Source organism: Myotis brandtii, unplaced genomic scaffold (genome assembly GCF_000412655.1).
Source record: "Myotis brandtii unplaced genomic scaffold, ASM41265v1 scaffold521, whole genome shotgun sequence".
Lineage (NCBI taxonomy): Eukaryota > Metazoa > Chordata > Mammalia > Chiroptera > Vespertilionidae > Myotis > Myotis brandtii.
The window spans coordinates 3,001,180-3,009,712 of record NW_005369870.1 but is presented as its reverse complement, the minus strand read 5'-3'; the positions used below and the strand labels follow the sequence as shown (position 1 = coordinate 3,009,712).

The 8,533-nt window shown below is 42.4% G+C and overlaps 1 long non-coding RNA gene across 1 annotated transcript; it reads left to right on the top strand.

Moving 5' to 3' along the window:
• Nucleotides 1-2,840: 2,840 nt before the first annotated feature.
• On the top strand, nucleotides 2,841-7,510 carry LOC102254138. Its single transcript, XR_001364263.1, has 2 exons — nucleotides 2,841-3,307; nucleotides 6,265-7,510. It is a non-coding gene; the product is annotated as an uncharacterized LOC102254138 (long non-coding RNA).
• The last annotated feature ends 1,023 nt before the right edge of the window (nucleotides 7,511-8,533 follow it).

Here is an 8,533-nt window from a genome sequence, read left to right as displayed (position 1 = left end):
CATTGATGTTTCTATCTCCCTCTCCCTTCCTCTCTGAAATCAATAAAAGTATTTTTTTTTTAAATCCAAACTATTCTGACACTTTGGAGAACTACAAGAAGGGCTGATAGAAAAAAAAAACCTCCTAGTAAATGTAATTAAAAAAATAACAGTTTGACCATGTATCACTTTGGAGAACTACAAGAAGGGCTGATAGAAAAAAACACACAAAACTCCTAGTAAATGTAATTAAAAAATAACAGTTTGACCATGTAATAAGCACTTACTATGCACTAAATTCCATACACCTTCTCTCATTAGTTGGATGCACAGCTATTTGTCTTCTGTGGTCCTCCACAATATAGTTAATTAAAAAGTCTATGAAACTGAAGAGATATTTTTATCTCTGTAGCACCCAGGCCTAACTGATGATGTTCAGGCTCCCCCTTTCCCCATGGGCCACTTCCTCTTCTTACTGTTTTCACTTAGAAAAACAGAGAGGACTCCTGGTGACACACAATGCCATAGTGCCATCTGAAGTGGTTTCCTCGGTATCTGTAGCTAGGAAACAGACGGCAAGTGCACATGCCATTTTTATCACCTGAAGAGTCAGTGAGTGTCTCAGGTAGAGTTCTCACAGCAGCAGGCCTGAGCCAAGGATTCGGAGGCAAGTGACTTACTGAGAAAGGGCTTGCAGGAGAAACCAATAAGCGAGTGGGGGGTAAAGGGTACAGAATGGGAAGAAACCAAGTGAGGGTGTGATTTCAGAAGTCCCACACTCAGCCTGTTCTCAGGGTGAGCTCTAGAACAAAAACAAACCTCAGAGTTTGTTTTGTCTCGAAGCGAAGGAGCTGGGTTTTCCTGTCTTAGGCCACAAGCTGCCCAGGTGAAGTGGGTGAAATGTAAAACTCCCAGGTACTTCCAGTTCACTTCAGTGCCTGCGGGTAATCTGAGGGCTAGAGATAAGGTGCAGGTGCTAGTTGTTGGCAGCAAAATATGAAAAAGCTGGTGATGAGATCAGTCTGCTACTGTGAGTTTCCTGTTAACATCCTCTGATAGGAACATCTGCTGAGCTCACAACACATGCCATCCCAGACTTCTGTTAAAAGTTCCAAGTTTCTAAGGGGCTAGCATTAAAGCGTGAATGCCTCTGAACTCAGACCTGAGTTTGAATTCTAATTCCACAAAAGGAATGGGAAAAGTCATACTCCTCGCTTGACTCTTCATCATCATATTCATAAAATGGGATAATTATGCCTACATCATAATGTTTATTCATGTAATCATTTGTTCAATAAATATGGAAGTCTAGTCTATGCCAGGCACTGTACCAGGGATGTTCTGACAAGGGGAAGGTGGTAAGAAGGGCACTGGAAAATGTAAAGCTCTAGGTATCTGCTTTTACCTCCAGTGGTTCTTCATTTTCACAGCTCACGAGAATGTACAATAATCTAAAACCACAGCAAGGAGGTAGATACAAGGGAAAACTTCTTGGCGCTTAACTGGGGGGAAAGAAAACCCCACAAACGGCTTGGGTAGAATTCCTTTCCCTAAGGGGCTTAAGTAAAAGATGGTCCTCACTCTGGACAATTCCTCCAAAGGTTAATCTGTAAGCAGAGCTCTTTTATTTTTTTGGCAGTCTCAGGGTTTCTGAAAATGGTTTTTCTTTCTTTTCTTTTTTTAAAAGGCTTTTATTGAGAAATCAGTTATTCAGAGAGAAGTTTCACTTTTTTTAAAAAAAATGATTTTGGAGAGAGAGGAAAGGAGAGGGAGAGAGAAACAATAATGAGAGAGAAACATTGATCTGCTGCCTCCTGTATGCACTCCATTGGGGATAAAGCCCACAACTTGGGCATGTTCCCCGACTGGGAATTGAACCTGTGGACGGACAGTGTAGCAGACGACACTCAACCAACTGAGCCACACCAGCCAGCTTGCCTTTGTTCTCTTAATTGGAACACTATTTGGATTTCTGCCTGAATCAGGGCTCCTGATTTTTTTTTTTAATCTCAAAGATATGCTTGTTGCCACTCACTATGAAAGGCCTTTTATTTTTAGGTTAGCAGTCATAAACATCTTGAAACAACTGCTACTTGGACTTTCTGTCTCTGTCGTTTGCATACTGGAACTAGCCAATCCCTGCGAACCTAGCCAGCAAGCATTCATTTGCGTTTTGTGGTTTTTGCCTTTATGGACCCTGCCTTTCTTTGTTCTCTCCAAAGTGCAGTTTGAGTTGCTACCTGAATCTATGTCTCTTGGATTGCAATCCTTTGCTCAAATAAGTGCTTTTTGTTTCTTATTATAGTCTAAATCTCTTCTTTGGTTAATAGAACCATGACATTGAAGACTGAAAGTTGCACTATATTGATGGCTCAGATTCAGATATGGTATTGCTGGTTGTGGTGTGATTCTCTGAATGGTGAATATCTTTAAAACTTGAACAACAAACAAAACTTGGTAGTTGCATTTCTGAAAAACTCAGTGTGTATGGGCTTGGCATAGTAGTCGATAAATATTCAAGGAATAAATTAAAATAATTGAAAAATCAAGCATGTTTTTACATGTGATTGTAAAGCCCAGATTATAAGCAGGTTTTTCATACGTGTGTGTGTGTGTGTGTGTGTGTGTGTAGGGTGGGACTCCTGTCCTTCAGCCTCTAATACAGTGGTTCTCAACCTTCTGCCCTTTAAATACAGTTCCTCATGTTGTGACCCAACCATAAAATTATTTTCGTTGCTACTTCATAACTGTAATGTTGCTACTGTTATGAATCGTAATGTAAATATCTGATATGCAGGATGGTCTTAGGCGACCCCTGTGAAAGGGTCGTTTGACCGCCAAAGGGGTCGCGACCCACAGGTTGAGAACCGCTGCTCTAATACCTGCAGTGACCCCATTATTGAAACAACCAAAAGTAAGTCTTATTAATTTACCAAATTCCTCTTTAAGAAACATACTGCCTTAATTGACAACCACCCTTTAGAGTTGCTGATCCAATGACTAAAGAGGAGGCGGGACAACCCCAAACACAACAACCCCGCCCTCCCCGTTTCTCAGAAACCATGAGACTTCGGAGAAACAGGAAACTTAGGACTGGAAAGTCCCGTTTTCTAACCTATAACAGCACTTTTTGACCAAATACCAGTGACGAGCACTCCGGGCTCGAGTTTTGATTGGGCTGTTGAAAAACTAAAACAGCGAGTTAAAAAGGGGAACACCCCAGTGCTTTCCGCCGCCCGGTTGGTGGGAGTAAGTGCCGCGACGCCTCGCTAGGTGACCTGGGCTCTGTTCTTCGCTGGGCACTGCTGCCAGCCTGGGCGCGTTCCAGGTGTGTACCCCCTCCCGCGTCACCCTCTCCCTCTGCATCTTTCTCTCTCTCTCTTTAAAAAAAAAATATTTTATTGATTTTTTACAGAGAGGAAGGGAGAGGAATAGAGAGTTAGGAGCATCGATCAGCTGCCCCTGCACACCCTCCTACTGGGGATGTGCTCGCAACCAAGGTACATGCCCTTGACCGGAATCGAACCTGGGACCCTTCAGTCCGCAGGCCGACGCTCTAGCCACTGAGCCAAACCGGTTAGGGCTGCATCTTTCTCTTTACCTGCCGGTTCTTCCTGGCTCTTTGACTCCGGTCATCCCCGCCCAGGTTCAGCTCGTTGAGGCTCCTTCGGGATCAGAGAAGGAAGCCACGGAGAGGCCAGAGTGTGGCACACGGTTGGATAGCTACCTGGGTAGGGGGAGAGGAACAGCACAAAATATATAGGTTTTTGATGAGCCGCTGGCGCGTGAGTGGGGTTGGGGGTGGTGGGCACTGCTTCCCAGGCTGCCCAGCCTGCTCCCAGAGGGTTCGCTTTCCCTGGGCGCATGAGAAGGGGGAGAGGCCGGTGGGTCACGAAAGGCAAACACATAGGTAGTTGAGAGTGTCAGCATAAGAAACAGTCAAACCCTCTACAAATTTTGTGAGTTCATTTGAGCCAATCTGTCAACAATTGCTGAGAAGCAAAATCTCTACGGATGGAGAAAACGGTCCAGAGAATGGCAGTTTTGCATCTTTTTTTTAAACATTATAATCAAAAGAGGAGGCATAAATGGGTTACATGAAACCCATTGATGATAGATTAGGGAGGTAGGATAAAGCAAGTGGGGGGACCTCTGGGACTGGATTAAAAGTAAAATGATGGACATATCTTTTACATAGGTGGGTAAGGATAGTTAAAGGTCTGTAATGAACGGTCTGCAATGAATGTGGTCACAATAACAATGAAAGGATTTGTGGTCCCCCACCCTGGTGCATTGGCTGTGCCCTGAGGGGTCTGGAACCCGGACCTTACCCTGACATTCCAAAGGTATGTTATGGAAGATGCAAAAAGACAATAGACAGGCTTAATTAAGGTAAAGATTGACTTTTGTCAGGTAAGAGTCTAGCCTAGGACATGACTATCTGCCACAAACTGCTTTTAGTTAAAAAGTTTTAATTTCAGACCATCCTATGTGGTTACTTTAGGCCGTTGAGTTTGTGAGGCTGCCATGCAGGCCTTCCCTGGGCTTGTCAGGTTTAGTATGTGGCCCCTTTTCATCCACAAGGGTAGTGATTGGTGAGAGGCAGGTGTCTGTGGGGCCAAGAAAAGTATTGTCTAGATAAGTATGTCAGTGCTTCTGATGGAGTGCTGAGCCCTGCACCCTCTTCTGGGCTCACCCCATTTTCCTCTCGAGCTCCATACCTCCTCAATCAGGTTCTAAGACTTGTGTCTCAATCCAGATTGTGTCAGCTGTTTTGTATAACATTTCTATGACAGCTTATGTGTTTATTTTGGCAAAAGCCTTATTGAGATATAATTCACAAACTATACAATTTACCTATATAAGTATATAATCCAGTGGGTTTTAATATATTCACAATGTTGTGTAACCATCACTTCAATTTTATTGATTTGTTTTTGTTTTTCAGAAAAAGAGGAAGGGGGAGAGAGAGAGAGAAACATCCATGTGAGAGAAAAACATCGATTGGTTGCCTCCCATACACGCCTGCAACCTTTTGGTGTATGGGAGGACACTTCGACCAACTGAGCCACCTAGCTAGGGCTCATCTCCTCAATTTTAGAACATTTACATCAACCCCAAAAGAAACTCTATATCCATTAGTAGTCACTCCCATTTCTCCCCATGGATTTGCCTATTATTGACATTTCATATAAATGGAAGCATACAGTAAGTGGTCTTTATGATTGACTTGTCACTTATTATGTAGTTTTCAAAGGTCACCCATACTACAGCAAGTATCAGCATTTTATTCCTTTTTGTGCTAAATTATTCTCCATTGTCTGGATATGCCACATTTTGTTTATCCATTCATCAGTTAATGGGCATTTGAGTTGTTTTCACTTTCCATTATTATGAATAATGCTGTTGTCAATATTCATATACAAGTTTTCCATGTGAACCTACGCTTTCAATTCTCTTGGGTATAAACCTAGGAGTGGAATTGCTGGGTCATCTGGTAACCCTATGTTTAACATTTTGAGGAACTTCCAAACTGTTTTCCAAAGCTATCACACCATTCATTTTACATTCCCATCAGCAGTGTATGAGAGTTCCAATTTTTCTGTATCCTTGCCAATACTTATTATCTTTTATATTATTGCCATCGTACTTGCTGTGAAATGGTATTTCATTATGGCTTTTATTTGCCTTTTCTTAATGACTAGTGATACATTATTTTAAAATTACAAAATAATTTATAGAGCTTTCATAAAGTTTTGAGAACTTTAATCATCTAGGCCACGTACCCAAAAGCCACAGAGAGGAGACTCAAACCAAACTCTCTGTGATGAGTGCTTGAACTCCATCCCCTCTTTCCTAGAACAGAATCCGGGCTAAAACTCTTCAAAACTCCACTTGCTGCCTCTATTAGAAAGAGAATTCTGGGCAAGATGAAACTTTTGTACATGAACTCAATAGTTCATTTCTTAGTTGCTATTAGAAACTCAAATATGCACAGAACTTTTTGGTCTCTCCATTTTTACTTTGTAAAAAAGTGTATCCTGGAATTCCTCCTAATGGATCTTGAGTGAAGTCGTGACCCTTTCTTGGTGTTTATGATTGTGTGCCCTTCTCCCCCTACCGTCAGGACATGGAATAAGGAGGGACACAAAGCTTAAGCTTTGTTTAAATGCATAACTATCAAAAATGTTTGATATACATTTTCGCTATATATCTTTACAGTTTTTTACTACTGTCAATCTTATTTTAAATATTAATAAAGCTTACTTTTTTCTCATTTTTCAGTTAAAAATTCAGTTTTATAAGTGGCTCCCAGAAGCTTCACACCCCCTCGCCCCCGTGGGAACACAGCCGTTGTGGAGGTGGAGCCAGGACTGGAACCAGGATCAGTGTTCAGATAGACTCGAGAATCTGGACTTTAAATTCTTATGTAAGTCAGAGAGTGACTGACCATCATCTGTGAGACACTGAGGACTTTTAACATTCACTGTAAACTGAGGCCTGGATCCAAAAAGCACAATGAATGCAAGTACATGCTACGGTAGTGTGGTGAATTCTAGACAAGCTCGAGAATTTTGTACAGCTCGGGGAGGAGGCCCAATTCCTGAGGTGGTCTTGGAATCGGAACTGATAGAACTCGGAGAAAGTGAGGAAGTGGTTGACCTCACCTCTGACTCTCTCGAACCTGCAGTGATTGACCTAACTCACCATGACTCTGTTGTGATGACTGAGGAAAGGAGGAGGCCAAGGAGAAACAAAAGGTCACTCCAAGGACAAACTGGCATCTGTGTGCTGAGCAGTGAAAAGAAGGGGGTGATGAGAGACAGAGATGTATATGCCCTGGAAAAAGAAACTTTTAGGTGCACACTACCTGGTTATGTCCAGTGCCGGATTTGTATGGACGGGTACTTGGAGATTGAATTGAGTAGACGGCATATCTATTCTACAGAATGTGGCCACATCTTCTGTAGTCGGTGCCTCTGCACTTTCCTTAGAAATACTAAAAATTGCCCAGTTTGTTTGAAAAAAATTGACCGCCATCAGTACCACCGAATTTATATATAACGTGTGCTTTGTTGCTCAGGATAGACAAACCCCCTGACTGGATTTTTCCACGTCTTTGCGCAGAAACTATGGAGTTGTTGGTATCCAATGCTCTGAGCTCCGAAAGTCTGATTTTAAACATTGTTCTCTTGAGTGTATGAAAACTCTTTTATTGCTCACAAATGACGAGGCTGCTTTTTTATTCCTTTGGCTTCATGCTGCAGGCCTGGACTTTTGTTGCTATAGTGAATCAGAAACTGGTGGTTGTCCTCAAAGCAATTTTCCTTTTTTTTTTTTTCTCATAGTAATCAATTTTTAACTGGTCACATGTGGGCATTTTGGATCATGTAAATAAGAGCAACATCCTAGAGACGGGGAAGCAAGTAGATGGAAGGAAGCTGGGAGACAACTCTGAAAACCAGAGCCACAAATACAAGTTTGGACTTTTATGAGATAAATAAATAAACTTCATTCTTTAAGCAACTATTATACTGGGTCTTGTTTAGAGCAATCAAGCCCTTATTTTAATTAATGGACTAGGCAGGGTGCTGTCTCTGGGTTTCTCTGGATTTCCTGATTGCACTGAGTGGAAGGAAGTCAGTCCTACCTGTCCAACCAGCAGGGTGGAGTCGGGTATTACCATGGGTAGGCACCAGGTCCTGCTGGGACTAGTGGCTTTCAAGGCCGGCCTGGGGAATTGCCTAGGCACACTGAAATCTAGAGTTGTGGTTCTGTGCTCTCTGACCTGCTGAGCCAGAGAGCGGCTGCCTTCTCCCTGGCTTTTCAGGTATGCCTGCCTTCTACCACACTGATGAGCTAATCAACAAGTTGGCATGCTTTTCTGAACAAACACATCACTGCCTCACCGTCCCAACTGCTTCAGCAGCCTGGCTAGGTCACAGGCCTTGGGAAGAGCTCCTCCCCTCCCCACCCCAAACACACACACTAGCTTTTTTCTTTTGCAGAGAATCACTTAGCACAGTTCAGCTTGCACTTAGAATTGGAGAGAGCGTGATTTCCATGGTGCTCTTACCTTTTCCTTCAGAATGAAATGTGCAGTGAAGTTTGTTCCTTACTTACAATGGTGGTAGCCGTGTTGCTTTCGTCCACGGAGGCTCAGTCTTACCAATGGAGCAGTGCCCATCCCTGCATCATGACTGTCTACTCACTGCAGTCTCTGGAATGTCCTGTACTCCAGACCTCAGTTGCTTGACTTAGCATAGGATATGCAAGATAAATGTGGTATACTTCCTTCTGTGGGTTCTTGTGTATGTTCTGAAATGAAACGAGGAAGAAAAAGAACATGAAAATGAAAAATAATAGAAGAAAGTTTTAAGTATTATCTTCTTACATTTCTATAGGCCATCTTATGCATCTCACTTTGGAGAGTATTAATTGCTCTGTGACATAGCACAGTGTATCACATACCATATTTTTCTGTGAATAAGATGCTCCCATGTATAAGATGCCCCTCACTTTTCCAACCCAAAATTAAGAAATCAATATTTTA